Source organism: Phacochoerus africanus, chromosome 15 (assembly GCF_016906955.1).
Source record: "Phacochoerus africanus isolate WHEZ1 chromosome 15, ROS_Pafr_v1, whole genome shotgun sequence".
Lineage (NCBI taxonomy): Eukaryota > Metazoa > Chordata > Mammalia > Artiodactyla > Suidae > Phacochoerus > Phacochoerus africanus.
The window spans coordinates 24,492,064-24,519,672 of record NC_062558.1 but is presented as its reverse complement, the minus strand read 5'-3'; the positions used below and the strand labels follow the sequence as shown (position 1 = coordinate 24,519,672).

General features: G+C 47.9%; 1 protein-coding gene across 5 annotated transcripts in view; it reads right to left on the bottom strand.

Moving 5' to 3' along the window:
- The window catches only part of RIMBP2 (RIMS binding protein 2), a 287,571-nt gene extending 268,137 nt beyond the window's left edge, over positions 1 to 19,434 (bottom strand). For all 5 annotated transcript variants that reach the window (XM_047761597.1, XM_047761601.1, XM_047761596.1 and 2 more), the window contains exon 1: positions 19,411 to 19,434. The gene's annotated coding sequence lies outside the window, so the exon portion shown is untranslated. The remainder of the gene's footprint in view (positions 1 to 19,410) is intronic.
- Between the last annotated feature and the right edge of the window lie 8,175 nt (positions 19,435 to 27,609).

Genomic DNA, 27,609 nt, shown 5'->3' with positions numbered 1-27,609 from the left:
TAAAAATAAAGAAAAAATTGGAGTTCCCGTAGTGGTGAAGCAGAAACGAATCAGACTAGGAATCATGAGGTTGCAGGTTTGATCCCTGGCCTCGATCAGTGGGTTAAGGATATGGCATTGCCGTGAGCTGTGGTGTAGGTCACAGACTCGGCTCAGATCTGGCTATGCTGTAGCTCTGGCAGGCCAGCAGCTGTAGCTCCAATTAGACCCCTAGCCTGGGAACCTCCATATGCCTCGAATGCAGCCCTAAAAAGCAAGCAAGCAAGAAAGAAAAAATAAACTTCACCATAGGCTCACAAGGTTGATTATATCCACATCTTCCAGGTCTCCTCCTGTCCAGCCCAAACTGGGATGACAGTCCCACCCCCCATCTAAAATTACACTTGGCCACGTTGCCTGCTGTACTCAATGAAATGACACACAGTTACATCCATGTGACACATTTTAGAGCTAGGGCTTGATCTGCTCTGTTTCCTTTTGCTGCCTTGGCAATTATAAAAGCATGTACTGAGACATAGCCTGTATCCCAGTGACTGCAAGACTCAGGTGCCCACCCCTACTCTGTCACCACTGAACACAGAGAATGAGAGATGGAATGTTTGTTGCTGTAAGATTAATGCCTTTTTTTTTTTAAGACAAAAACCAAACATCTTTAATCCATGCACCTTTTTTGTGTCACCCCTTTTGAAGGGGTGATTCAATGGCAGATTCAATGGCCTCGGTAACGGTGGACCTGGCTGAACTGCCCTCCTGAACTTCCGCTGAAAGTCCTCATCTGTATCTAAATAGGAATCAGGAAAGCAAGGGCAAGGAAGTCTCCAGGTTCAGGGAAAAGTGCATCCTGGGCTTCCCAAGGGAAGGACTTGATAAAGCATCAGCCAAATGCCAGGCAACTCCCCATGTGCTGGGACCCCAGCACAGAGGATCCAATAAAGGACGAGACCAGATTCTCCCCAGACTCCTCTCTTTGCTGCTTCTATTACTTTCTTAAAACATTTCACTGAAGTGTAGTTGATTTACACTGTTAAGCTAAGTTCTGCTGTACAGCAAGGTGATTCAATTATACATATATGCATATCCATTACTTTTTTAAATGTCTTCAACCAGGAGAGTTTTCTGAACTAAAAATTAGTGAAGGAGATTATGATGGTTCTATAGGTTTCTAAATATAGTTTCAATTCAAAAAAAAAAAAAAAGCCCTTCTCATACACCACGTCCTTTCCAAGACTCTCTCCATGGAGCTCCCCTCCCTCTGTGCTCAGATGATGTTATCTTCAACCTCCTTCTTCTGTGGGTAGCAAACACTTCTGGGCTTCTCCAAATAGCACTGACCTGCACATGCTCGACATGGGAGGTATTCACATTTTTTTTATCTTTTATTTATGTGTGTGTGTGTGTGTGTGTATATATATTTTTTTTTTGCTGTACAGTATGGTGACCCAGTTACACTTATATGTATACGTTCCTTTTTCTGACATTACATGTTCCAACATAAGTGACTAGACAGAGTTCCCAGTGACTAGACACAGCAGGATTCCATTGCTAATCCATCCCAAAGGCAGCATTCTGTACCTATTTACCCCAAGCTCCCGGCCCCTCCCAGCCCCTCCCCCTCCCCCTTGGCAACCACAAGTCTATTCTCCAAGTCCATGATTTTCTTTTCTATTTGCTTTTTTTTCCTTTTATGGCCGCACTCTCAGCATATGGAAGTTCCCAGGCCAAGGACAGAATTCGAGCCACAGCTGCAACCTACGCCACAGCAGCAGCAAGTGGGATCTTTTAACTCACTGTGCTAGGCAAGGGATCAAACCTGCACCTTCACAGAAACCCAAGCTGCTGCTGTTGGACACTTAACCCACTGCACCATGGGGGGATCTCCTTGCTTTTGTTTTTAAATGAGAATACATTTCCCATTCCTAAGTTCTAGGTGTGAAGGACATTTGCCTGCTCATCTTTACTCTTCATATGATAAGGAAACCCTCTTTCCATTCTAAACTTTGTAACCTGTGCCACTGAAGTTTGCACTCAGAAGCTTGTGGTAGCATCCACAGCAGAACCTGGTGTCATGGTAAAGGCACTCAACACCCCAGGGAGCCACTCTGGCTGGGGCTAAAAAAGCTGGAAGGGCAAGCTGGGAGGTGGAAATGCATAAGTAAGGTCAGGTATGGCCAGCAAGGGGGCGTGGAGACTCACATCTAGAGCTTAGAAGGATTCTTCTGTTATGTGACCTTGGCTTTACCAATGTGAGTTTAGCGTCAAAGTTTAGCACAATAGTCATAAGACCCAATAAATGATGTACAATCACCCTCTTCTGGCTTTTAGTAATGCTGCTGCCATTTTTTTCCACCAGCATGGTGGTCATTCAAAGAGAAGACTATTGGAAAGTTTCAAGACTCGGTCACCCCCAAATCTAGCACCAAAAGCCAAGTTCAGTACCATGGCAGAGATTATCACTGGCCCTTCATCATATTGATAGGATATTTTGTAGCTGAACAGAGGAATGCCCAGGGAGTGACCACATTTCCCAACCTCCCTAGCAAGTGGGTGTGGCCATGTCACTAAGTCTTAAACCCATGAGATGTAGAAGAAGTCATGTGACAACTTCTAGGTGGTGCCCACCAGAAAGACATATGCCCTTTTCTTCACCTCAACGTCTCCCTGCCATCTGGGTGATGAAACATTTGGACCAGACAGTTGAGGCCAGAGCAGAGCAACAAGATGCCAGGAACTTGGGTTTTCAAACTTGTGGAGCCCTGAACCTGGACTGTTACTGAACCAAGAGCATATAACTCTAACTTACTGAAGCTACTTCTTCAGGGTCTCAAGAGAGCAGCAGAACCTGTCTTCATACTGACTCAGACACATTCTTTCACTGGCCCACACAACAAGGTTACCGGCCACGTCCATTGCCTTCTGCCCTCTCTCCCTGGCCCTTCAATAGGAAACCTGTTCCCCTCTGGAAGGGGAAATCACAAAATCAGGCCCAGTGAATTTCTCTCAGAGGCTACAAAAGTAGGGGGGTTGCAATTTTGGATTTTAAAAAATTCCAAATTTTAAATGTTTGTTAAAAAAATAAATAAATAGGAGTTCCCATCATGGCTCAGTGGTTAACAAGCCCGACTAGCATCCATGAGGATGTGGGTTCAATCCCTGGCCTCACTCAGTGGGTTAAGGACCAAGTGTTCCCGTGAGCTGTGGTGTAGGTCACAAATGAGGTTCAGATCCCCCACTGCTGTGGCTCTGGCATAGGCCGGTGGCTACAGCTGCGATTTGACCCCTAGCCTGGGAACCTCCACATGCCATGGGTACAGCCCTAAAAAGACAAAAATACAATCAATCAATCAAATAAAAATAAAAATTAAAAAGTGAGTTCCCATCATGGCTCTGCAGTAATGAACCCAACTAGTATCTATAGGATGCAGGTTCAATCCTTGGCCTTGCTCAGTGGATTAAGGATCTGGCGTTGCTGTGGCTGTGATATAGGCTGGCATCTGTGGCTCCAATTCAACCCCTAGCCTGGGAACTTCCATACGCAAAAAAGCCAAAAAAAGAATGTTAATGTTCACAACCAATGTTACAATTTCTTAAAACTCTGTGTGGGCCAAACAAAACATTCACGTAGAGGCACCCAGCAATAAACGCCCATCTGCAAAATCTGAGAGACATCAGGGACTCCCAACCAAACAACTGGTTTAAAGGAAAGTGCTTCTTGAATTGTCACTGGCCAGAGAACAGTCTTCTGGTTAGTGCAATCTTTCCTCTCAATCTCTAACCAGGTTGGCCATATCCGCAGAAGCTCACAAGACCCATCTCTCAACCATGGTGTTCTTTTCTCCCTTCATCCATTCCTTCAGATGTTACTGGAGCCAAAGAGATTCCTAAAAACCACACCCTCTCAGGTTCCCCTGGGTAGGCAATCATGGCAATGATTTGAATGGTGTTCCCTGACCCTGGCCTTGCAATTCAGGTCCACTCAGGTCCACTCAGAATCTCAGAACTTGGAACTGCAGTTGTAATTCATGTAAAAATTGAGACAGGCTCATAGTGGATCAGAGTGGCCCCAAATCCAATGCATATGTCCTCTTAGGAGACAGAAAAGGAAGATAGAGACACAGAGCACAAAGACATGAAGATAAAGGCAGAGATTGGAGTGAGGCTTCTCAAGGTCAAGAACACCTGGGGACACCAAAGGCTCAAAAGATCAGAGAAAGCATGGTCCTGCCAACACCTGGATTTCCTTCTAAGCTCCAGACTGAGAGATACATTTCTGGGTTTTGTTTTGTTTTGTTTTGTTTTATAGCCATATTTGCAGCATATGGAAGTTCCCCTAGCCACCGGCCTATACCACAGCCAAAGCAATGCGGGATCAGAGCTGCATCTGCCACCTATACCACAGCTTATGGCAATGCCAGATCCTTAACCTACTGAGCGAGGCCAGGGATTGAACCCCCATCTTCACTGAGACCACATTGTGTCCTTAACCTGCTGAGCCACAACAGGAACTCTCTAATTTTCTTTTATAAGGACACCAGTCCTATTGGATGAGAGCCCATGCTACTGACTTCATTTAGCCTGAGGTACTTCCATTAAAGGCCCCATCTCCTTTAAATAACAAACAGAGTCACCTCGGAGGTGTTAAGAGTTAGGACTTCTACATATGAGTTTTTTGACAACAACCCTTAAAAAAATAGGGCTCCAAAACCCAAAGAACAGCAATAGCTGATAGTAATTATAGCATGTTTGGACAGAGGAGAATCCTCAAGGGAAACCATCACAGTCGGGTTGGCATTAGGAAACAGGGCCTTGGGTACCATCCCAGGCACTCGAGCTCAGCTAGAGTGAGCCACCCGCTGCAGTCCATGGTTTCTAAAGGGCAGTACAGGCATGAGATTATGGGAACATTATGTAATTCCAGCCCCTAAAAGCAACAGAACCCAAATCACTCATCTGTGATGGTCAGATGCAAAATTAATTTGTTCTTCTTCAAGATATTTAGGCCATGCAACAGAGTATCTTTTAATACTGGATCCTCAAGCTCCGTGGGCAAAACAGGTTTACAACTGATAGTGTGACTTTCAAATCAAAGAAGTGGGAGAGGGTGTTCCCGCTGTGGCTCAGTGGATTAAGAAACTGACATAGTGTCATAGTGTCCTTGAGGTTGCGGTTCAATCCCCGGCCTGGCTCAGTGGGTTGAGGACACAGCATTGTCGCAAGCTGTAGTGCAGGAGGCAGATGCGGCTTGGATGGATCTGGTGTTGCGTGACTGTGGTGTAGGCCTCAGCTGCAGCTCTGATTCAACCCCTAGTTGGGGAGTTTCCACATGCCACCAAAAAAAAAAAAAAAAGGAAACAAAGAAGTGGGAGGAGAGAGCTGTAGCCTCCCCCGTCCCCACCATAGCTCCAGACCAGGAGCACTTTCAGCCTAGCACACACCCCTCAGTACATTTGACCTTCACACATGCCCTTGAAGGAGGTCAGGAAGAGCTGTAGGAAAGAGCATTACAGGCAAAAGCCCCCCCACCCCCCAAAAAAAGAACACAGTGTAGAAGAGGTCTCTCAACGGCCCTTCTCCTGGTTCCAACTGATTTCAGCCAATAATTCAGTAAGAGAAATTTCCAGAGTTCCAGTTAACCAAACAACTGCTCTTCTTAACAAAAGAATGAGAAGGACTATTTGCATTATAGTAACTTACAGCTGAACTCCTGGAAATGATTTGGGGTACGTTCCAAAATTGCTTCCACCAAACTCAACAATGAAATAATCACTTAGTTATCCAGCAGCTAGAGGAGAACATAGGTGGGAATGCTGTGTGTGTGTCTGTGTGTGTTTGTGTATGAGAGACAGAGATGTATGTATTTGCCCTTTCTTTCCCTAGGAGAATTTAAAGAATTCCTTTTCAGTTACTAATTTCTTCCACTAAGAACCACTATGAATTGGTTAAGAGAGAAGGTTCTGGAATCAGATGATCCAGATTAGCATCTTGTCTGCCACCCCTCACCTTCAGTTACAAACTGTGTGACTTTGGACAAGTTACTTAAATTCCTGGTGCTTCATCCAATAAAACTCATCCCTAAAACCAGAATTAATAATAAGGCTATGGAATTCAATACAATTAAAAACTCCAGGAATTTCTGTTGTGGTTCAGCAGTAACCAACTCAACTAGTACCCATGAGGATGTGAGTTTGATGCCTGGCCCCTCTCAGTGGGTTAAAGGATCCGGTGTTGCTGTGAGCTGCAGTGTAGGTTGCAGATACAGCTTGGATCTGGTGTTGCTGCAGCTGCAGTGTAGGCCAGCAGCTGTGGCTCCAATTCAACCCTAGCCTGGGAACTTCCATATGCCACAGGTGCAGACCTAAAAAAACCCAAAAAACTCAAGAATCCCCGCTGTGGCACAAAGGATCAGTGGCATCTTAGGAGAGCTGGGACACAGGTTTGATCCCTGGCCCTGCACAGTGGGTTAAGGATCCAATGTTGCCGCAGCTTTGGGTGTAGTTTGCAGCTGCAGCTTGTATCTGATCCCTGGCCCAGGAACTCTATATGCCTTGGGGTAGCCAAAAAAAAAAAAAAAAAAAAACTCAGAAAGCTCAGAAGAGGCCCTGGCTCTGTATGTTAAGAATATCATCAGCATCTATTTCTTCTCCTTTTTTCCTGGGTGCAGATGCTGAGACTGTGATTTCCAGCAATTCACTCATTTCAGTAAATGTCTCCGCACTTTAGATACCCCGAAGAAGTTCATGATAATAGGATCTTCTTGGTAATGCTTGCAGGTCACTGGGTCACCTCTGTGGGCACAGGCTGGATCGTTGCCTCAAAGCCTAAAATAATTGCTGCAGGTGCCAGAGTGTCGGACCAAGGACCACTGGGGCAGCCTGTTACTGGGAGAGGATGCTCACCATTTATGCCCCATTTCATCTGCCCTTTGCAGTCACCACTAATCACCATGCAGGTGTCTCTCATTGCTCAGTATGTGTGCAGGTCACCTTCACCCATTACAAAGGCTGCCTGAGAATCCTTGATTTGCTAATAAGAAAACTACTGCCTAGCATCAGTGTTTGAAAATTACCTTTAGAATTCAGGCAGAAAGGTTATTTTTTTTTTAATGAGCATCGTTTTTTAAAAATGTGGACATGCCATTTGCCATCCAGCATCCCCTCCTCAACCTGCCCACCACCCAGCAGTCCCCTTGGCTTGGGGAGGGGGAGCCCATCCTGGTCCCACCTGCCTGGGGTCTGCCTGCCTGGCTCTGGGCGGAGCGCCAGGTCAGGTCCCTGGTAATCGGTAATCGGGCTCTGACAGGCATTAGCCTCACGTGACCGGGCTGCCCCCTCCTAAACCTGATTAGCTTTCCACCCACAAGCTGTTGCCTGCAGTCTGCTCTGGGCTCACGTTGACTTTCCACATTTTGACAAAGATTCAACAACCCTGATGGGTGAAGTATTCTGGTGTGTGTGTGTGTGTGTGTGTGTGTGTGTTTAAATGGAGATTCCCAGGAGAGAAGAAAGAAAAAGAAATAGCACCCCATAATAGAACAGTGTAGGAAATGCAGAGAGAGGCGGGGGTGCAGAGCTTGGGAAAGGGAAAGATCTAGAAGCAACAGGAGAAATCACTGCCCAGTCCACAGGTCCCTCTTCAGCACAAAGCCTGGGGCCTGACCACAAGAGGGGAGCAAGGTCCCTCTGGGATAAGCTGGGTCTATACGTGCTGCTGAAGGAGATTCTAACTTTGCTGAATTTTGAAGAACATCAGCAAAGTCCGCCTTAAAGATTCCCTTTCTGTGCCCCAAATGCCCCAGCCAGAGCTCCCTCCTAGGTGGAGGAGTGCTTGGAAGGCCCAGAGACCTCTGGAGAGTGGGTGGGGGGAGCCTGTGGCCACACAGACCCTCCCCTGGCACCAGGACCCCCAAGAGGGTGTCAAGAGGGGCCTGAAGGAGGGCTCAGCTGCCAGGGGCAGAGCTGAGGGGAAACCGCCTCTGCAGGTCCTCAGTCACAGCCAAGCCCCACCCTCCAGGGGTTTTCACACCGGCTGAGGTCCAGCCCCTTGTTTGAAAAATAAACAGATGCACCCACAAACGGCAGCTCTTTTTCTTTTCTTTTTAGGGTCACACTTGTGGCCCATGGAAATTCCTGGGCTAGGGGTGGAATTGGTGCTGCAGCTGCCCGTCTGCACCACAACCATGGCAACACCTGATCTAAGCAGCATCTTCAACCTACACCACGGCTTACAGCAATGCCAGATCCTTAACACACTTAGAGAGGCCAGTGATCGAACCTGCATCCTCATGGATACTAGTCAAATTCTTAACCCGCTGAGCCACAACAGAAACTCCCAAATGTCAGCTTTTAAGCCCAGAAATCATCTTCTGCCATGTGGCACTCTCCACGTTTTAACATGCTTTCCTTTTTTTTTTTTTCAATGCCCACTCCATGTGGAAGATCCCAGGCCAGGGATCGAACCCACACCACAGCTCTAACCAGAGCCACAGCAGTGAAAACATCAGATCCTTACCCTGCTGTGCTGTAAGTGATATGCTTTCTAAACGCATTCCCTGTGATGCATCCACCCCACCTGCCTCCAGTTTTCCCAAGGTGGGGAATGACCGCCAGCCAGCCAGCAGCCACGGGACATCCTGGGTGTGCAGCCCTGGAAAAGGTCAAAGATGGCCAGACTCTGGGTCCAACCACCCTAGTTCAGATCCTAGCTTTGCCTCTTCCTGGCTGTGTGACCTCAGCCTAATCACACCACCTCTCTGTGTCTCAATTTCTTTGTCTACACAACAGTGATAACAGCAGTGCCCACAGTATGAGTTTCCTGTGGCTGCAGCAACCAATTACAGCAAACTCAGTGGCTTAACATAACAGAAATTCATGCTCTCACAGATCGGGGGGCCAGAAGTCTGAAACAAAGGTCCCTGGAGGCCTTGGGGAAGAGCCTGACTATTCTGTCCAGCTTCTAGTACCTCCAGGCCTTTCTTGGCTTGTGGCCGTGTCCCTCCCATCTCTGACCTGTGGTCACCCAGCCTCCTCCTGTGTCTGTCCATGTGGCTGCATTCACGGCTCACCAGACAGTCCTGAAGGATAAACTCCTCCTCTCAAGATTGTTAACTTAATCACTGCTTCTGCCATAAAGGTAATAGTCACTCTTTACCATATAAGGCAACAGGACACAGGTGCATTGCGGGGGGGGGGGGAGGGGGGGCTACATTCATCCCACTACACCTAACTTGTGGGCCTGCTATGTAGATTTAATGAAGAGTCCCACCATGGCACAGTGGGTTAAAAATCTGACTGCAGCGGCTCTGGTTGCCCCAGAGGCACAGGTTCAATCCCTGGCCCCGCATGGTGGGTTAAGGATCCAGTATTGCCAAAGCTACAGCTCAGGTTCAAACCTTGGCCTGGGAACTTCCACATGCTGTGGGTGCAGCCATCAGAAGAAAAAAAAAAAAGATTTAATGAGCTAAAAGCTGCAAAGTATTTACAACATTGCTTGGCACACAGTGAGAGCTGAATGCCATTGTCAGCTGTTACAGCATTAGTTATTATTATTGCTATGGCCATTATTATTATTCAGTGGTGGCATTAAATAACATCAATTCATCATCTGTTCTCTTCCAAGAGTTCCTCCAGCCAGAAGTCTCAATCAGGGGCTAGAATACCTTTCATATCTTCCTAATGCTCACCAACCTTCCTCTAGATCAAAAGGGGGCGGACCTTGCTTGACCTGAGCCCTGGCAGGCAGGTGTGGCTGCCTAGAAGTGATTAACCTTTTTTTTTCTCTTTTTTCTTTTTACGGTCATACCCTCGGCATATGGAAGTTCCCAGGGTAGACGTGAATCGGAGCCATAGCTGCCAGTCTACACCACAGCCACAGCAACGCAGGATCCAAGCCACATCTGTGACCTGTACCATAGCTCACAGCAACGCTGGATCCTTAACCCACTGAATGAGGCCAGGGGTCCAACACGCATCCTCACGGATACTAGTTGGGTTCTTAACCTGCTGAGCCACAATGGGAACTCTATGATTATCCTTCTTTTATCTTCACTATTCCCATTTTTAGGCAGACTTCATCTAAGATGCTAGAAAGAGTTATTTTATGGTAATCACGTAAAATTGTATTTGTTTCTTGTTAGTCTCCATAAATGCCCCTCAAAAGGAACATGAGTCCACTGAAAACAGATATTAAGTCAGTAAATAGCACAGGCTTCGACAACTGGGGCGAAAAGAAATGAGGAAGCTGGCCTTATAGACCAGAGGAAGGAGGTGAATTCCCCTCCTCCCAGCCCCCACACCACCCCCCACCCGCTCAAAGGATGGCAGAGAAAGCAAACCATCATGATCACTCACATCACAGAGCATGAGGCAGAGAGAAGATGCTGAGGTTGGGAAACGCTGGCATCAGATTAATATCCCCACTTTGGAATCATGGAGACCATTGCAAAGCAAGGACCAGAACTCAGGACTCCCAAGGCAGTTGTTCTGTGCTTCCCAGTCTGTGTTTACTTCTGGCAGAAAGAAGCAATGTTTCCCCCACTTGTTTTTCCCAAGATTGGGAGCCATAGAACCATTCTGGGGCGGGGTGGCGGAGGTGGCCGTGAGGGACACAGCTGTCCTCTCAGCCAAGCACACAAGCGCACCCATTAACCCACGTGGGCAGCCCTGTTTCTGATGTGCTCCTTGCTGATGAAAAATCAATGCCAGGCATTGGCAGCCTGATCCACTGTGCTCGTGGCTCCTGGTGGTTTCTCCCTCTCCTTTTCTTCCATGCTCCTGGAGCACGCTGTGCAGGGCAGAAGGAAAGAGCCTCAGGCCACCCCAGCCTGAAGAAATGTCCTGTCTTCCCAGACAGCAGCAGGACAGGGCTCCCCTAGCAGACGAAGGGGACCTGAGGCCCAGCCCATCACAGCTCATCCACCCAGGGAAGGGCCACACGGAGATCACTCCGTGCAAAAGTCCTTCCCCTGCCCCCTCCCGACACAGTTTAAGCAGCTCTGCTAGTAAGGAAGGAAAAATAAAGAAAGGGCAGAAGCACCTATTTTAAAAAATCAAGGCTGCGGTGCCCAGGAGACGAAAGTCAAAACAAACTTCAAAGAACCAGTGCCATCTGCACCTTTGCCCAGGGCTGCTGAGACAGATCAGAACTGGGGAGCCCCCACATCAAGCCTGAATTTGACCTGAACTAAGTGTGGGGGGCACAGAGTGCCAGGGGCGGGGGGTTGGGCCCAGGCTTTAATTCAGTTTTGCCCAGGTTAACACAGCAGCAGGCATTTCACAAAAGTGCCACACAGGAGCCCAGCTTCATCTCCACGTGGCTATTTCTGCAGATCACCGGTCACAAAGACGTAACGTGTCTGCTTAAACATTCAAGTCTTTGAGAGCAGGGAAAATGTGACTTTTTTTTTTTTTTCATTTTAGGTCCGTACATATGGAAGTTCCCAGGCTAGGGATGGAATAGGAGCTTCAGCTGCCAGCCACAGCCACAGCCACAGCAACACCGGATACCCACCACATCTGTGACCTACACTGCAGCTTGTGGCAATGCCAGATCCTTAACACACTAAGGGAGGCCAAGTATCAAACCCTCATCCTCATGGAGACTGTGTGGTTCTTAACCCACTGAGCCACAGTGGGAACTCCCAGAATGTGACATTTTAATACTGTGCTGGGTGAGGGCACCCTTGATAGCAGGGAAGGGCTGTGCAGGTGGTGGGCTGTGCAGGTGGTCAGCTCTGCTATCAGTCAGCTGAGCAGAAGCAAAGCTTTCAGGGACGACACCCTACCCTCCCCAGACCTGGTGCAGGGCATGTAGGATGAAGGTCCCCATTAAACTGTCAGATGGGATCCTGTCCCACTGATGTTTGCTACTAATTATATTGTCATTTTAATGCCTTGTCTGTTTAGAATTCAAGAATCACAGAAGTGATAAACTAGCTAGCATTCACCGAGCCCTTACTATAAGCCCGGCCCTCTTCCAAATGTTTCGAATTATTGAACTCTTTTAATCATCAGAACACCCCATCTGAATGAGAATAACAGTAATAGCTAATATTTATTGAGTGCTTACTGTATACTGAGCACTTTTCCTGCATGAGCTCCATCCTTTGAGGAGAAGATAGATACCATGATTCTCCCCTTTCGCAGCTGAGGAAATGAGGCACAGAGAGGTTACGAAACATACCCGTGGTCACACAGCCAGAAAATCACAGAGCCCCCATCAGAACTAGCCAGACTGGCTTCAAGACTCTCACCACGGCCAGTGCCACCTACTGAAGTTCATGTCCCAGTCCCATTTGCAGAGCTAACTCTTCTTGCAGGTGCCTCCAGTAGGCAGTAAGAGCAGGGACAAGTCAGCATGAAGTGGGAGATTTAACTAAGAGACATAACCCCCCTCATCTGAAAAAGCAGCTGGAAGCCTTTTCAGTTGTGCTATCCTCATACCATCCTTCTCATAATTATGTAGTAACTTCATGCCCTATGTCCAAGCCAGCAGCCCTGATAATGGTGATCCAAGCATTGCTTACCAGTTTTGCTTCGGTAAACTTGCTTGCTCAGTTTCTTTGGCAGGAACACTGTCTGCTCCGGGAAGCTGGAGGTCCTGGCTGCTTACATGGGAAAAATAAGACCCTGTATGGTATAAAAGTTGCTAAGAACAAAGACCTGGTGCTCAGACTCTGGAAGTGACTCCTCTGAGCCCACACTGGTGCTGAATAAATCTTGCTTTTCCGCATCTCGGAGTGCCGTTTGTCTCCTTACGCTGCCACAGTTTCTGCAGTTTCTGCAACAAGCACACTCCTCAATGGCAGTGTTTCCAGGTGGTTAGGCAACAAGTGCTACCCCAAGGGCCATCTTGGGGTTAACCTCGGCTGCTCCCCTCACTGGAGCATGAGTTTGGGCAAGTAACCTCCCTTCCCTGGTCTCGGTCCCCATTTTTAAGAAGCAAAGAATGAGAGGTCCTGCCTTAGACAGGTGGCTATTGTTAGTGCTACTGTTATGACCCAATTCCAGAGAGACTAATCATTAATGGAACCATGAATCAATAATGGATCATCGCTCATCACCAATGGAATTGTGCAGAAAACACCAACGGTCCCCAGCATGGCAGGTCCATGCTCTGACACAGTGATGGAGGCCTTCTCCCCATATCTCCTGCCTCCCAGGAGATTAGAAAGGAATATTCTGAACGAGTTCTACTTAGGCTCAACTCTCCTAGCAGAGCTGACCCCCGGCCAGCTGTCCCTTCCTCCCCGACCCCATAGAAGAGAAATTCACAGTGAACTCCTGAAATGATAGAGAAAACTGAATTTCTCCTGTGATGAGGGTAATTTCCCTGCTCCTGAGAAAAAGCAGATAGGGAAAACAAGCTGAGTTAGAGTCCAGGAAGCAACCTGGGGTGTCACAGCCGCCCACATCACACATAACCTTGGGACGCACGCACTGACTACATCAATGTGCTCACCTCACTCACATCGCCAAACCCGATCACGCCATCCAAACACCCCGGTCTCCAGGGGATGCTGGGATGGGTGGGAGGTGGTCAAGGGAGGCACCCACACCTGGACAGTCCATGCCCCTTCTGAATAGTGACCACCTCGATGAAGCCCAAAGGAAGCAGTGGAGGACAGAGAGAGACTGCTGCCCCATGAGGAAAGAGGAAGACAGAGGTTTCCTGCGAGGGGTGGGGGTCGGAGGTATGGCTGCAGAGACCCAGAACAGAACAGACTAGCTCCTCGAGCCTGGAGGCACCTTGAAGTCCCCAGAGCTTTTGAGACATATCTGTGTTCAAGGCCCACTCAAGCTTCTTAGAACAGGTGCCCTGGAATGGGGGCGTGGGCGTCAGTATTTTTTTTTTTTTTTTGTCTTTCCATATGCACTGGTGGCATATGGAAGTTCCCAGGGCAGGGGTTGAATTGGAGCTGCAGCTGCCAGCCTACAGCAATGCCAGATCTGAGATGCATCTGCAGCCTACACCACCAGATCCTTAACCCACTGAGCAAGGCCAGGGAATGAACCCACATCCTCATGAATACTATTTTGGTTCATTACTGCTGAGCCACAATGGGAACTCCTGCATCAGTATTTTTAAAACAGATTTACTGAAACAGAATGCACATAGCATCCAACTCATCCACTTACAGTGTACAATTCAGTGGTTTTCAGTACCTTCCCAGATACATGTAATCATCACCAGTCAATTTTAGGACGTCAACTTGAGAACATTTTCAGCCATTTGAGAATGTTTCCTCAAAAAACTAAAAATAGAACTATCATATGACCCAGCAATTCCACTCCTGGGTATCTATCTGAAAAAAAAAAAAACAACACACAAATTTGAAAAGATAGATGCAACCCAATGTTCAGAGCAGAGTTATTTACAACAGCCAAGCTATGGAAGCAACCTAAGTGTCCATCAACAGAGAAATGGATAAACAATATGTGCACATATATACAATGGAATATTATTCAGCCATAATAAAGAATGAAATAATGCCATTTGCAACAACATGGTTGGATATAGAGATGATCCTATTAAGCAAAGTAAGTCAGAAAGAGAAAGACAAAAAACGTATGATATCACTTATATGCAGAATCTAAAAAAAATACAACCTAGTGAATAAAAACATAAAAGGAAAAACATTTCCTGACATCAACTTCATGAATATTTTCTCAGGTCATTCTCCCAAGGCAACAGAAATAAGAGCAAAAATAAACCAATGGGACCTAATCAAACTGAAAAGCTTTTGCACAGCAAAGGAAACCAAAAAGAAAACAAAAAGACAACTTACAGAATGGGAGAAAATAGGTTCAAACAATGCAACGGACAAGGGCTTAATTTCTAGGATATACAAGCAATTTATACAACGCAACCTCAAAAAAGCCAACCACCCAATTAAAAAATGGGCAAAAGACCTGAACAGACCATTCTCCATGGAAGATATACAGATGGCCAACAAACACATGAAAAATGTTCAACATCCCTGATTATTAGAAAAATGCAAATCAAAACTACCATGAGATACCACCTCACACCAGTAAGAATGGCCATCATTAATAAGTCCACAAATAACAAGTGCTGAAGGGGTCGTAGAGAAAAGGGAACTCTCCTGCACTGTTGGTGGGAATGTAAGCTGGTACAGCCACTATGGAGAACAGTATGGAGATACCTTAGAAATCTATACATAGAACTACCATATGACCCAGCAATCCCACTCTTAGGCATATATCTGGACAAAACTTTTCTTAAAAAAGACACATGCCCCCGCACGTTCATTGCAGCACTATTTACAATAACCAAGACATTTAAACAGCCCAAATGTCCATCAACAGACCATTGGATTAGGAAGATGTGGTACATATACACAATGGAATACTACTCGGCCATAAAAAAAGAACAACATAATGCCATTTGCAGCAACATGAATGGAACTATGTTGACAAATACCATATGATATCACTTATAACTAGAATCTAATATAGAGCACAAATGAACATTTCCACAGAAAAGAAAATCATGGACTTGGAGAATAGACTTGTGGCTGCCCAGGGGGAGAGGGAGGGAGTGGGAGGGATCGGGATCTTGGGGTTAATGGATACAAACTATTGCTCTTAGAATGGATTTACAATGAGATCCTGCTGTGTAGCATTGAGAATTATGTCTAGATACTTACATCACAACACAACAATGGGAGGAAAAAGTATGTATACATGTATGTGTAACTTGGTCCCCATGCCATACAGTGGAAAAATAAAAAAATAAAAAAAAACATAAAAGGAGCAAGCCCACAGATATAGAGAACAAACTATTGGTTACCAGTGGGGAAAGGGAACAAGAGAGGGGCAATAAGTGTAGGGGACCAGAAAAGAAGGATTATTATCCTTCTTTTATTATCCATGCTACCACCCACAGATGGGTGGCATCTTGAAGATCCTGCTCCCAAATATCTTCAGGGAGAAATGAATCTACAGTGGCTAGGAAAAAAAAAATGCAAACATTTAGAAAGTCACGTAGTGTTAAGCATTGGCAAGGACATAGAGAAAGAGGACCCACACTGAAGAGCAACCTGGAAGGACTTGCTGGAATGGAGCAGACACACCCCTTCTACCCCAGCGAGCCACTTCTGAGATGCACCTGGAAGGATGCTCATGCGGGACCCGAAGGCGCATGTGTGAAGATTCAGCCACAGCATCGTCTATGCAGCAGGGCTCTGGAGCCTGCCTGATGCCCTCAACCAGGGGACCGGCAAGCAGAACATGGTCCATGAGCTCTACGGGCTATTACCCAGCGGGCAGAAGTAACTCACCAAAAGTACGCACAGCAGCGCAGGTGGACTATAAGGGACAGGGCTGCATGAGAGAAGCAGGAAACAGAACAAGGTCTAGAGCACAGTGGGATTTAAGCTCATCAGGCTGCCTCTGAACCTAGAAACACTAATCTTTACCAGAGATGCAAATTCAGGGTTATTCATCAAGCATGTTGAAGGGACTGCCCTTGATAGAGAAGGCAAAGGGGGTGGGGACTGGGATGAAAGGAAAGTGACAGGAAAAGAGGCAAGGGTGAGAGAGAGAGAGACAGAGAGAGAGAGGAGAGGGAGGGAGAAGGGAAAGAGGGACCCATAATGACAGCATGGTAGGGTTTGAGGAGCATGATTAATGCAACCCTTTGCACCCTAGGTGGGCCTGCTCCCAAGTGTGAAGATGATCTCAGCGCAGAGCCTTAACAAAGGGGCAGAAGCAAAGAGAAGTTGGGGAAACACTGTTCACAGAATAGGACAATCTCATTCAAAAGGAACCAGAGGAACGAACAGAGTTTTCCAGAAGTTAGTGTCAGCCACTCCAGCTTATGCAGGACAAACAGTACAGCAGGGGCATCTTTCATCAGAACCACACAGGTGCCAGCCTTCCAGCTACATGGGAAAGGCTCAGGAATTCAGCAGTAAAATCCTCCACTCCCGGGAGCAGTGGCTCCAGTGTTCTGACATTTATGACCCTAGACCTCCTCCAGAGGGGCAAGGACACTGCTGGACTCACACAGCTTGGAGCCCCTCAACCAAAGTCAAGAGCACAGAGATGCCTCCCAGGGATGCTGAACTGCCCTAGCCCAGAGGTTCTCAAAGGGGGGGGTCCCTGAACCAGCAGCATGGGCACAGGGCATGGAGAACCCCACTCGGCTCAGGCTGTTCCCACCACTAATTAAAACTTCAAACTTCCTTCCAAAAACACAAAGGAAGGAGGCTTTGCAGGAGAAGCTCCAGAAAGAGCCTCCCTCCTCGGTCCCCTCCTCCTGCCCTTTAAGCACAGGCTGTTCTCTCCCAAACGCCAAGCAGGCACAGAGCACAAGAAACCAGACTGGGAGTCACAATGGAAAGAATCAGCTGAATCGGTTGGCTGCCTTTTTGTTTAATTGCTAGTTTTCAGCCCGGTCTGCACAGGGCCTCACCTGCAGAAGCTTTCATCCTCCTCCCCTCTCCCCCAGCCCGGGGTTGGATGTGCCCGGGATGTTCGCAGGCTTGGTCTGGGGGAAGCCGGACACAGACCCACCGTCCCAGTATCTCCCCCCTGGGCATGCTGCTAACGCCACAGTTTCCCTGACCCAGTTTGTCATCTTCTCAGAAGGGAGGGTGGTAAATATCAGCTGCCAGCCACTTCCCTGAAATAACCTCAAAATGCTTTGCTCTGTGTCCTGGGTACAGTGCCATATGGCCAGCCGAGCCGCCCTAGACCCTGGGGCACAGCCCAGTCACCCCACACTGCAGATGGGGCTGACAGCCTGCCTGCCTGCCTCCCACACCACTGCCCTGCCAGAGACACAAGCCCAGGTGCTACCCCACCATCCAGCCCTCAGGCTTCAAATTCACAGGAGCCCCAAAGCCCCAAATATCAGGGACCAGCACTTGGGGCTGGGACAGAGGCAAATTCCGGGAGCTTCCAAGGCAGGGCTGGGAGAAAGCAGAGGGGCGAGGGCATCTGGAGGTGGGAAGTGGCTATTTCCAGAGGATGGATGCCCCCCAGGACTGTTTTTCCTGCACACAGGGTGAGTTAAAAGTGTTTCCTTCCTTGGCACCTGGTTCCCTGCTGGTTCAGAAACTGGATGGGAGGAGAGGTGGTCCACACCCCCCCATACACACAGGGGTTCACAAACCTGACAACCTGCCTCTCTCCATCCCATCTTTCATTTTCAATGCCAGCCCGCTCTTTCTTCTTCCTCGGCCTCTGGGACATTTTCCATCCCTTAATGAGGCAGGGTCTCTCTAGAGAAAGGAGGTGGTACAAGGAGAGATGGGGGCCCCTTTCCCCAGGGCCCTCCCCTCCTTGCTCACCCACCATCCCCAGAACCTGGGGGGAGGCAGACCCAGCCCAAAGGTCTGGAGACCCCTGTCCCTCCTCCCGTGCCTGAAGGACCCTCCAGAGACCTCCATTCCCTGGGCCCAATGACCCAGTGGCAAGCCATGTCAGTCAGCCCTCAGCCAGCTGGGGACAGCTCCCTGGGGACAGGAAACAAATCTGCCTCTACAAAGGCCTCAGCTTCAAGAGAACAAGCCACACCCTCACCCCTAAACCCAACTTCCCTACGGGGCAGGTCGCCCTCTAAACAAGCCCTCAGTCTCCAGGTAAGAGAGTCTGCCCCAGCCTACTACAGCCTGCCCTGAGCACCCACACCCACACCCACACAGGCGTGTACACCTCCAAGCATGCGCGCGCGCGCGCGCACACACACACACACACTCTCTGCCGGGAACATCTGTTTTGTCAAACAAATCATTCAAGTCAATCTATGAGACGTGAATTGACAGATTCCTAATGTGCAGGTTCCTCGCTCCACGCATTTCAAATCAGAGCCGAGCTGCAGATGACACGACCAACTCTTATTTTTCTTCTCCCATATCCCCTCCTCTACTCCAGCCGGGGGCCCCAGGAAGACCTCTTCCAGGACCACCGAGAGGCTGAGATGTGAAACAATCCAAGATCACATTCCCCAGGGTTAGAAAGGCTTGGGCTTGTGTGACGACAAACTTCGCCGGAGGGGCTTTTCTGCAAAGCTGGGATGGGAGGGGTCTCAGGAACCCCACACTTTCAGAGGACCTTCAGCCGTGCCCTGTGGGGCAGGGGAGAGGGTGGGCTGGATCCAAGGGGACCAAGCAGCAAAATCCCACATCAGGAAGAATCATCTGGAACCGGTCCTCTCTCCCTTCCGCTCTCCTGCACCCGGCATCCATGGCAGCCTGGCCAGCTCCGCCAGCCGGGCGGCTGCCTAGACCCTAAGCTAAAGGGCATTCTCAAACCGCTGGAAAATAAACTTTGTCAGGGCGCAGAGTTTCCGGCTATCACCCAGCGATCCTGCTGCTGCAGCTCAAGGTGCCTGCGGAGAGGTGAAGGGAGAAGCTATTTTTAGGAGAAAAATAAATAAATCTCAGCCTACCTTAGAAGCAGCAGTGCCAAGACCGGCAGGTTCACCGCGGACACAGCTGCAGTCTGCTGTGTCAGATTACAAACTGGGGGCCAGAGGGAGGGAGCAGGGAGGGAGGAGAGAGGGGGAGGGGGGGAAGAGGGGGGAGAGAGAGAGAAGGAGAGAGAGGGAGGGAGGGAGGGGGAGAAAGGGCATCGGTGTGTTGGCACTGCCTGGATTCAGCTAGAAATGATTCATTAGTTTTCTGCAGGCAGGCAGCTAGGCAGAGAGAGAGAGGGAGAGAGGAAGAATGATCCGCCATGCAGCAGTACCCAGAGCCTATGAAACGTCAGTGTTTAAACACACATGCACGCGCACACACACACACACACACACACACACACACACACCACGGCAAGATGGCTCTCCCCTCCCTGCCAGTGTCTTTTTCACTGAGCTGTGGCCAAAAGCTGGGACAGAAATGGAGGCAGAACAGCTCTTAGCCAAGCAGGGCTTGGGGTCGGGTGGGTGTCTGTCCCTCGGTGGAATAGCAGCTCGCGATCTCCCCTGCTGGCAGCCAGGGGCCTCCTGCAACCCACCGCTGCCAAGTGGAGGAGGGACCTGCCCTCTGGTGCTCCACGAAGCTAAGAAACTCCAGTGCTGCCAGGAATTAAGTGATTACATGCACCAACCCAAGCTGCTCGGGTCTATGCCCTGTAGTCTGGCTCTCTGGCTCCCTCAAGCCTCCAGAATTCAAAGCAAAGTACATATTTGTCCTCCCCGTCCTCCCAGAAGTTCACATTGTTGCACAGAGGTACCAGCTACCTAGCAACATGGCAGAGAAAGTGACAAACTAGAAAACCGTGCGTAGATTTACACACACACACACAAGCATTCGAGAACACTCATGCACACACACGCAGTTTGTTCTCTGGGGTGAAAACACCATCCCATGTGATTTAAAGACGCTAAATAATTTAGCTTGTGGTCACTCTGCTGTACAGCAGAAATTGATAGAACACTGTAAATCAACTATAATCAAAAAAAAATTTTTTTTAATTTAGCTCATGCAAGGAAAGCCCCAGTATTGGATCCCACGAACACCATTTGTGGCTCTGAGGGGTCCCAGTGCCACCTGCCTGGACAGGGACCCCTGGGCTGGAAGGCAGGCACACACCAGCTGCAGGACCTTGGTTGGAAAAGATAAGACGCTCTCGAGATGCTTTCTGTTGCTTCTGCAATTAACAGCCTTACCAAAAGGGTAAAACCCAACAAACCCTTCACCATGGTAGTTGGGTTATTTGTCTTACATGAACCACCATGATCTAAAAGCTAACTGGCCAGAGAGAAACTCCTGCCCCAGACAAACTCCTGCCCCAGACAACTTCTGCGTCTCCACGGTAGGTGGGTGGAGCCAAAGTTTTCCTCATCAGGACCAACGCTTGCTTCCTGGGGATAGAAATGGTCTGAATTTGCCCTGCAAGGCAGAAGGCTTCTTCCAGCCCTGGGTTTGCTAGTCCCAATCTCTTTCCATTGGAACCAAGAGCTCTGTGCCTATTGAAGGAGGAGGGGGCAGACCACCCCCACCATTTCCCTTTTCACTTTGCGGAATGAGCTCTCAGGTCCCCATCACTATAACCAGGGAGGAGAGAGGAGGCAAACACTGTACATGCGTGTTCACGGCTGCACTACTCACAATAGCCAACAAGGGTAGACAACCCAATGCCCACTGATGGACGGATGGATCCACAGAACACCATCAGCCTGCAGTGGAATACGATGGCAGCCATCAAAGAGAGGGAAGCACTCACACAGGCTACAATGTGGATGGCCCTTGAAAACACAATGCTAAAGGAAAGAGGCCCGATGCAGGAGACCACATGTCCTATGAGTTTACGTATATGAAATGTGCATACCAGGCAAAGCCATAGAGACAGAGAGGAAATGAGTGGTATGAGTGCCAGGGGCTGGAAATAGGAGGCCTGGGGAGGGACTGCCAGTGGGGACGGGGCTTCCTTTGGGGACAAAGAGAACATTTCGGAATTAGACAGAGGTGGTGCTTGCCCAATACTGTGAAGGCACTAAATGCCACTGAACTATTCACTTCACAATGGTTAATTTTATCTTATGTGACCCTCATCTTAATTTTTTTTTTTAAAGACTGTGGGGAAAGTGTACAAATTGGGAGTCATGCTGGCCAAGGTCTAAATCCTGATCCTGTGCAACCTTGAGTAGATCAGCCTATTCCCTCAGCTACCAAGGTACTGTGTCTGCTTCTGAGAGTACATCTACCTTGTGGGGCTCTTGTGGGAGACAAAGAGCATAGTTGATGGAAGGAAATACAGCTGCTCCCCCTTTGGAAAGAACTCATTCTTTCTAAGTGAAATAAGTCAGAGAAAGACAAATATTATATGATATCACTTCTCTGTGGAATCTAATTAAAAACGATACAGTTGTTCCCATCATGGCTCAGCGGGTTAAGAACTGGACTAGTATCCATGAGGATGCAAGTTCGATTCCTGGCCTTGCTACATGGGTTAAGGATCTGGCGTTGCTGCAAGCTGCAGCATAGGTCATAAATGTGGCTCAGATCTGGTGTTGCTGTGGCTGTGGTATAGGCCTGCAGCTGCAGCTCTGATTCACCCCCTAGCCTGGGAACATCCGTATGTTGTAGGCGTGGCAAGAAAGAAAGAAAAGAAAGGAAGAATGGGAGGGAGGAAGGGAAGAAGGAAGGAAGGAGAAAAAAGAAATTTATTCTTCAAGAAGGTCGTTCAATGGTATGGAAATGGCTTTCTTCCCCTTTTTTCTCAGCCAAGAGGGAACCATTTGGAAGCAATCCCCTAGATCATAGAGGCCTACAGTCCAAGGTTCTGAAACAGTTCATCTACAAAAGCATGTCCTTTTAAGATGAGGATTCCTCCCCAGGCCAGGCCATGGCCACCTGAGCTGGCTGTTTTAAGATTCCAGAATCATTCTCACAGTATTTAGTGTCAATACAATGGTGTTGCTCTCTCAAGGCTCTCCATATGAGCCCACTTAGTGGACTGGGCAAGCTGAGGCCAGGAGAGGACACTGTCCGCATCCAATCAGAAAAGGAAGGCAGAAGGGAGTTCCCTGGTGGCTCATTAGGTTAAGGATTGAGCACTGTCACTGCTGTGGCTTGGGTCACCACTGAGGTGAAGGTTCAATCCCTGGCCCAGGAACTTCCATAGGCTGCAGATGCAGCCGGAAAAAAAAAAAAAAAAGAATGAAAGAAAAGGAATTCAGGGACTCCACCTCCATGCGCCCTGTTCTAGGTTTGCAAAAGCCAGGTGAATTCTGTGCATAAGACACTGGAAAGTGTAACCAATCAGAGAATTTCCTAGGCATACCCTCGGTAACTCATGACACAGCCCTTCTGCTTCCATGAAGGACAGGACATGATCAAAACAGCAGGAAGGGCAACAACCAGACTAGTAATCATGAGGCCGGGGGTTCGATTCCTGACCTGACTCAGTGGGTTAAGGATCCAGCTTTGCTGTAGCTTTGGCACAGACTGGCAGCTACAGCTCTGATTTGACCTCTAGCCTGGTAACTTGCATATGCTGCAAGTTCAGCCCTAAAAGGATAAAAAAAAAATAGTGGGGAGGGACCCCCCAGTTCTGGAAAAATGGGATGCCAAGGTCAAGACCAGCTTCCTTGAAGAAATCAAAGAAGCTAACCCCTTCAATGCTAACCCCTTCAATGCTTGTTACAGGCAACTCAGAAAACAGACCCCACAATTGCATCCTGATGCACTGAGCCTATTAGGCTATTAAGGGGCTGCTCTAAATAAGGCATCATTTGTTTATCTGATCCTGATGCAACGAGTGTTTGCGAGATAACAGAGAAGCACCAGATGCAAAGTTGTGTAATGCCATTCAGAGCCCTCCCGTCTTTAGTACAGAGAGAGAACAGCTGGGCCCTTTCCATCTGGATCAGATCTCTGAGGAAATGCTGAGTGTCGGCTGTAACGCGGTTTTCAGGGTTCAGCAATAAAGCAGCAAGATCTACCATCTTCATAGAGCTAAGAATAGGTCCATGCTGGTTCTGAGTATCAGGGTCTCAGCAGGCCCTGAACTGCCACAAAGTACGGCAGGCTTTCCACAGGCTAGTTCCAAGGCCAGGGCAAGGTGTGGTCCCCTAAGTCCTTTTCAAGTAGTTTTTGCAGAGGATATGATGGTCTACTTGGAAAACCCATGTGAACCAAGAAACTGTTACAAAAAAGGATAGAATGGAATGGAATAAAATAGGACAGAATAGAATTCTACATACATTCCTTAAGAGGATACAATGGTCTATTATTTTTATTCCCAGCCAAAAAAAAAATTTGTATATTATTGCATTTCGTAATATGTAAAAATCAGGAGTTCCCATCATGGCTCAGTGGTAACTAACCCCGACTAGTATTCATGAGGACTCGGGTTCAATCCCTGGCCTCTCTCAGTGGGTTAGGGTTCCAGCACCTCCGTGAGCTGAGGCATAGGTCATAGATGCAGCTCAGATCCCCCATTGCTGTAGCTGCGGTATAGGCCAGCAGCTGCAGCTCCAATTTGATCCCTCCCCTGGGAATTTCCATATGCCATGGGTGTGGCCCTAAAAAGACAAAAAAAAAAAAAAGAAAATGTCCATAGTCTGTCTGATAAAACTATCATGAGGGAACATCTCAGTGGGAAAATGCAACTGTCTTAAATGATCACAGTTAAAATAACATACCTGAGTAAACTGTGTGAGCACATTCCTAGGATCCTTTCCAAGTCTTATAAAGGTTTATACAAGTGAGGACCCCAGAAGCTTAAACTTCACTGACGTCATATAAACCTACCTCTTGACAAGCTAATGACTAAATTCCTTAATATATAAAGAGCTCTTACAGATCAATAAGACAAGTCAATTGAAAAATTGCAAAAGGGTATAAATACACAGTTCAGCACCTGCCAATTTAAAAAAAAATGATGAAGTGTTACTATAACACAACCTCCAAAACATATTAAGTGAGAAAGAAACAAAGAGTGTGTGTGCATTCTCTAGTTTGCACATAAAAAAGGAATGCTTACATATGCACAGACTGTTTTGGAAAGCAAACAATGTAATAGTGGTTGCCTCTTAAGAGATGGACTAGGAACTAAGGGTTTGGGAGTTAAAGCTCTCTCTTACTTTGGTGCAGCATGGATTTTTTTTACCAAGTGCAGATACTGCTATTTCTTTTTCACTCAAAGTGCTATTATTTACTAAAACTTATTGACTGTAAACCTAAAAGGGATAAATTTTACTGTATTTAAAATAAAAAAACATAGGTATTTTAAAACATGATTATTAAATATATAATATAGGATATAGTAATATATTATAAATTAAATCTATATAGAGACACGTACACAAGACACGCATCTACATGCACACACACACAGAATATATTGAAAAAAATGACCATTATTTAACATACACTTTACTTTAGGTATTGGATTGAATAGGGATAGTGGTAATGCAAAGTAGTATAAAACTCTAAAATATTTATACTAGATTTGATACCAGTTACTGTTACTATTGGCATCGGGTTTAGCCCATAATCCTGTATAAACCTAGTCTGAACACATCCAACACTGCAATAGAGAGGTTAGCAAAAAAGCAGGTAAGACAAAAATGACCTCTGATAATCCATGGGAACAACACTTCCCATGTAAATAATGAAGGTGGGTTTACAGATTAGATTTAAAATGCACCCCAGGTGTCTGATACCACGCAGGGCCCCCTCCAACCAGCCCAGCCTGTGTTGTCAGGAGGCAGCATCAAGTCGTGGGGCTTCCCACAAACACGGCTGCCAGGCCTCCCTGCAGCCACATCATCCCTCTGAGATGGCCTTAGAGCTGCTCACATAATCAGGCTTCTGGCTACAAACCACAGGGCAACTACTCAGGCAGCTTCTGCATGCCTTAGTGAAAATGCTTAGGTAACGGTGCTGTGCATCCCACAAAGGACACCTGAGACCCTTCTGTTGGAGAAACAGGCCCTGAGACAGAGAAAGGGGAGAGGGATGGGCACCGCCCTGATCGAGGAAGAATTCCACCCAGATGAAACAGCAACCACTGTTGGGCTATTGTGAGCCGAACACCAAACTAGAGCACTGAGTATCTCCTCGCCCTCAGGATGTATCTAAGGATTGGCCCAGTCTCTGTTTAAATATCTTCACTCAGGACCTCCCTGGTGGTTTAGTGGTTAGGACTCAGTGCTTTCACCACCTTGGCCCAGGTTCAATTCCTAGTCTGGGAACTGAGATCCCAAATCAAGCTGTTACACGCCAAGGCCAAATTAAAATAAAAATAGAAAGTAAGTGTCTTGGAGTTCCTATTGTGTCTCAGCAGGTTAAGAACCCAACATTATGTCCGTGAGGTTTGATCCCTGGCCTTGCTCAGTGGGTTAAGGATCCAGCGATGTGGCTCGGATCCAGTGTCACTGTGGCTGTGGTGTAGGTCTGCAGCTGCAGCTCTGAATCAACCCCTAGCTCAGGAACTTCCATATGCCACAGGTGCAGCCATAAAAAGAAGGGGAAAAATGAAGGCATTTATTTTTTTTTCAAAGTTCTGGAAGCTGAAAATCCATGCTGAGGGTGTCAGCTGCATTGGTTTCTCCTGAGGCCTCTCTCCTTGACCTGTTAAAGGCCATCCTCTCCCTGAATTCTTCTGGAATGTTCCCTCTGTGCGTGTCTGTGTCCTAATCTTTTCTTGTAAAGACATCAGTCAGATTGGATCAGGACTCAGAGGTAGTGAGGCTTAGGGTTTCAACATACGAGTTTGGGGGACCATAGCTCAAGCTAACAATGAAGCACCCCAAGATCAGCACCAGCTGGAAGTCACTGCCACCCCCAGGATGGGTGGGGACAGGGAGGAGGTAGCCTCACCAGGCCCCTGGGACACAGCAGCTGCCCAGAGGTTGGGGCCTCACAAGGAGACAGTGTCTGGTGGGAGCTGAAGCCTCAGAGTCACTGCCAGGGCTACACAAGGGTCTCAAAGAAGGGGGAGTGGGGAAAAAAAAAAAACAGCTTCTCTCTGCCCCCATGATCCAGTCTTCAGCCCCTACCTCTGCTTGGCTGAGCCTCCTGGAGCCACTTAGCAAGGACACCGGGGGGTGGGGGCTGGGCTGAGGGCAACTAGGCAGCGCATTGGTGGGGTTAGTTGGGGTAGGGCTGTGCTCCAGCCCAGGGTCACCCTGTGGGAACCTAATCTTCTGATTCTTCCAGACACCCTAAAGATCTGCCTTCTCATCTGATGCCTCCCCATTATTTTAACTCTGTGTGGGTCTCCAGGGGGTGATGTTTGATTTAAAGGGACACAGATAACTGATAGAGGTTTGTTTAGACTGAAGAACTGCACCACCAGACCTGGGTCACGCTGTTGCATACCTGGCCTGGCAGCAGCATGGTGGGATAGAGACTGAGACCCAGGGTAAGCCACAAGTACTCACAGCCTCAGTTGGGGTCCTGGATAAAGTGGGAACATGAGGACTTATCAGAGAATGCAGCTGTGCCCACATCAGCACAGACAAGTGTCCCTGGGCTGAACTCCCCAAGTTCCTAAAACTCAGAATTGTGAGCCAACAGTAGCAAAGATTCTGCTCTTGCAAAGCCACCTCCCAGGCCCGTGATGTGACAAACACAGTAAAGCTTGCACAACCTAAGGCAGATGAGATGGGGTTGGGCTCCAGCCCAGGTGAAGGTATTTACCGAGCTCTCAATGGAGAAAGGGTGGCAGACCTGCCCCCCAATGATCTCTTTAATCAGACAGAAGTCTCTGTTATTTGCATCTGGTCCATAAACTTTTTTTGTTTGTTTGTTTCTTTAGAGCCACACATGCGGCATATGGAAGTTCCCAGGCTAGGGACCAGTTGGAGCTGCAGCTGCCAGCCTACAACACAGCCACAGCAAAGCAGGATCTGAGCTGCATCTTCGACCTACACCACGGCTCATGGCAACACCAGAAACTTAACCCAATGAACAAGGCCAGGGATCGAACCTGCATCCTCATGGTTACTAGTTGGGTTCATTACCACTGAGACAAGACAGAAATTCCTGGTCCATGGACTTTTTAAGTTGAATTTGATGACAAGATTTTCAAAACGATATACGGGAGTTCCAGTTGTGTCTCCATAGGTTAATAACACGTCACAGTGTCCATGAGAATGCGGGTTTGATCCCTGGCCTCAATAAGTGGGTTAAGG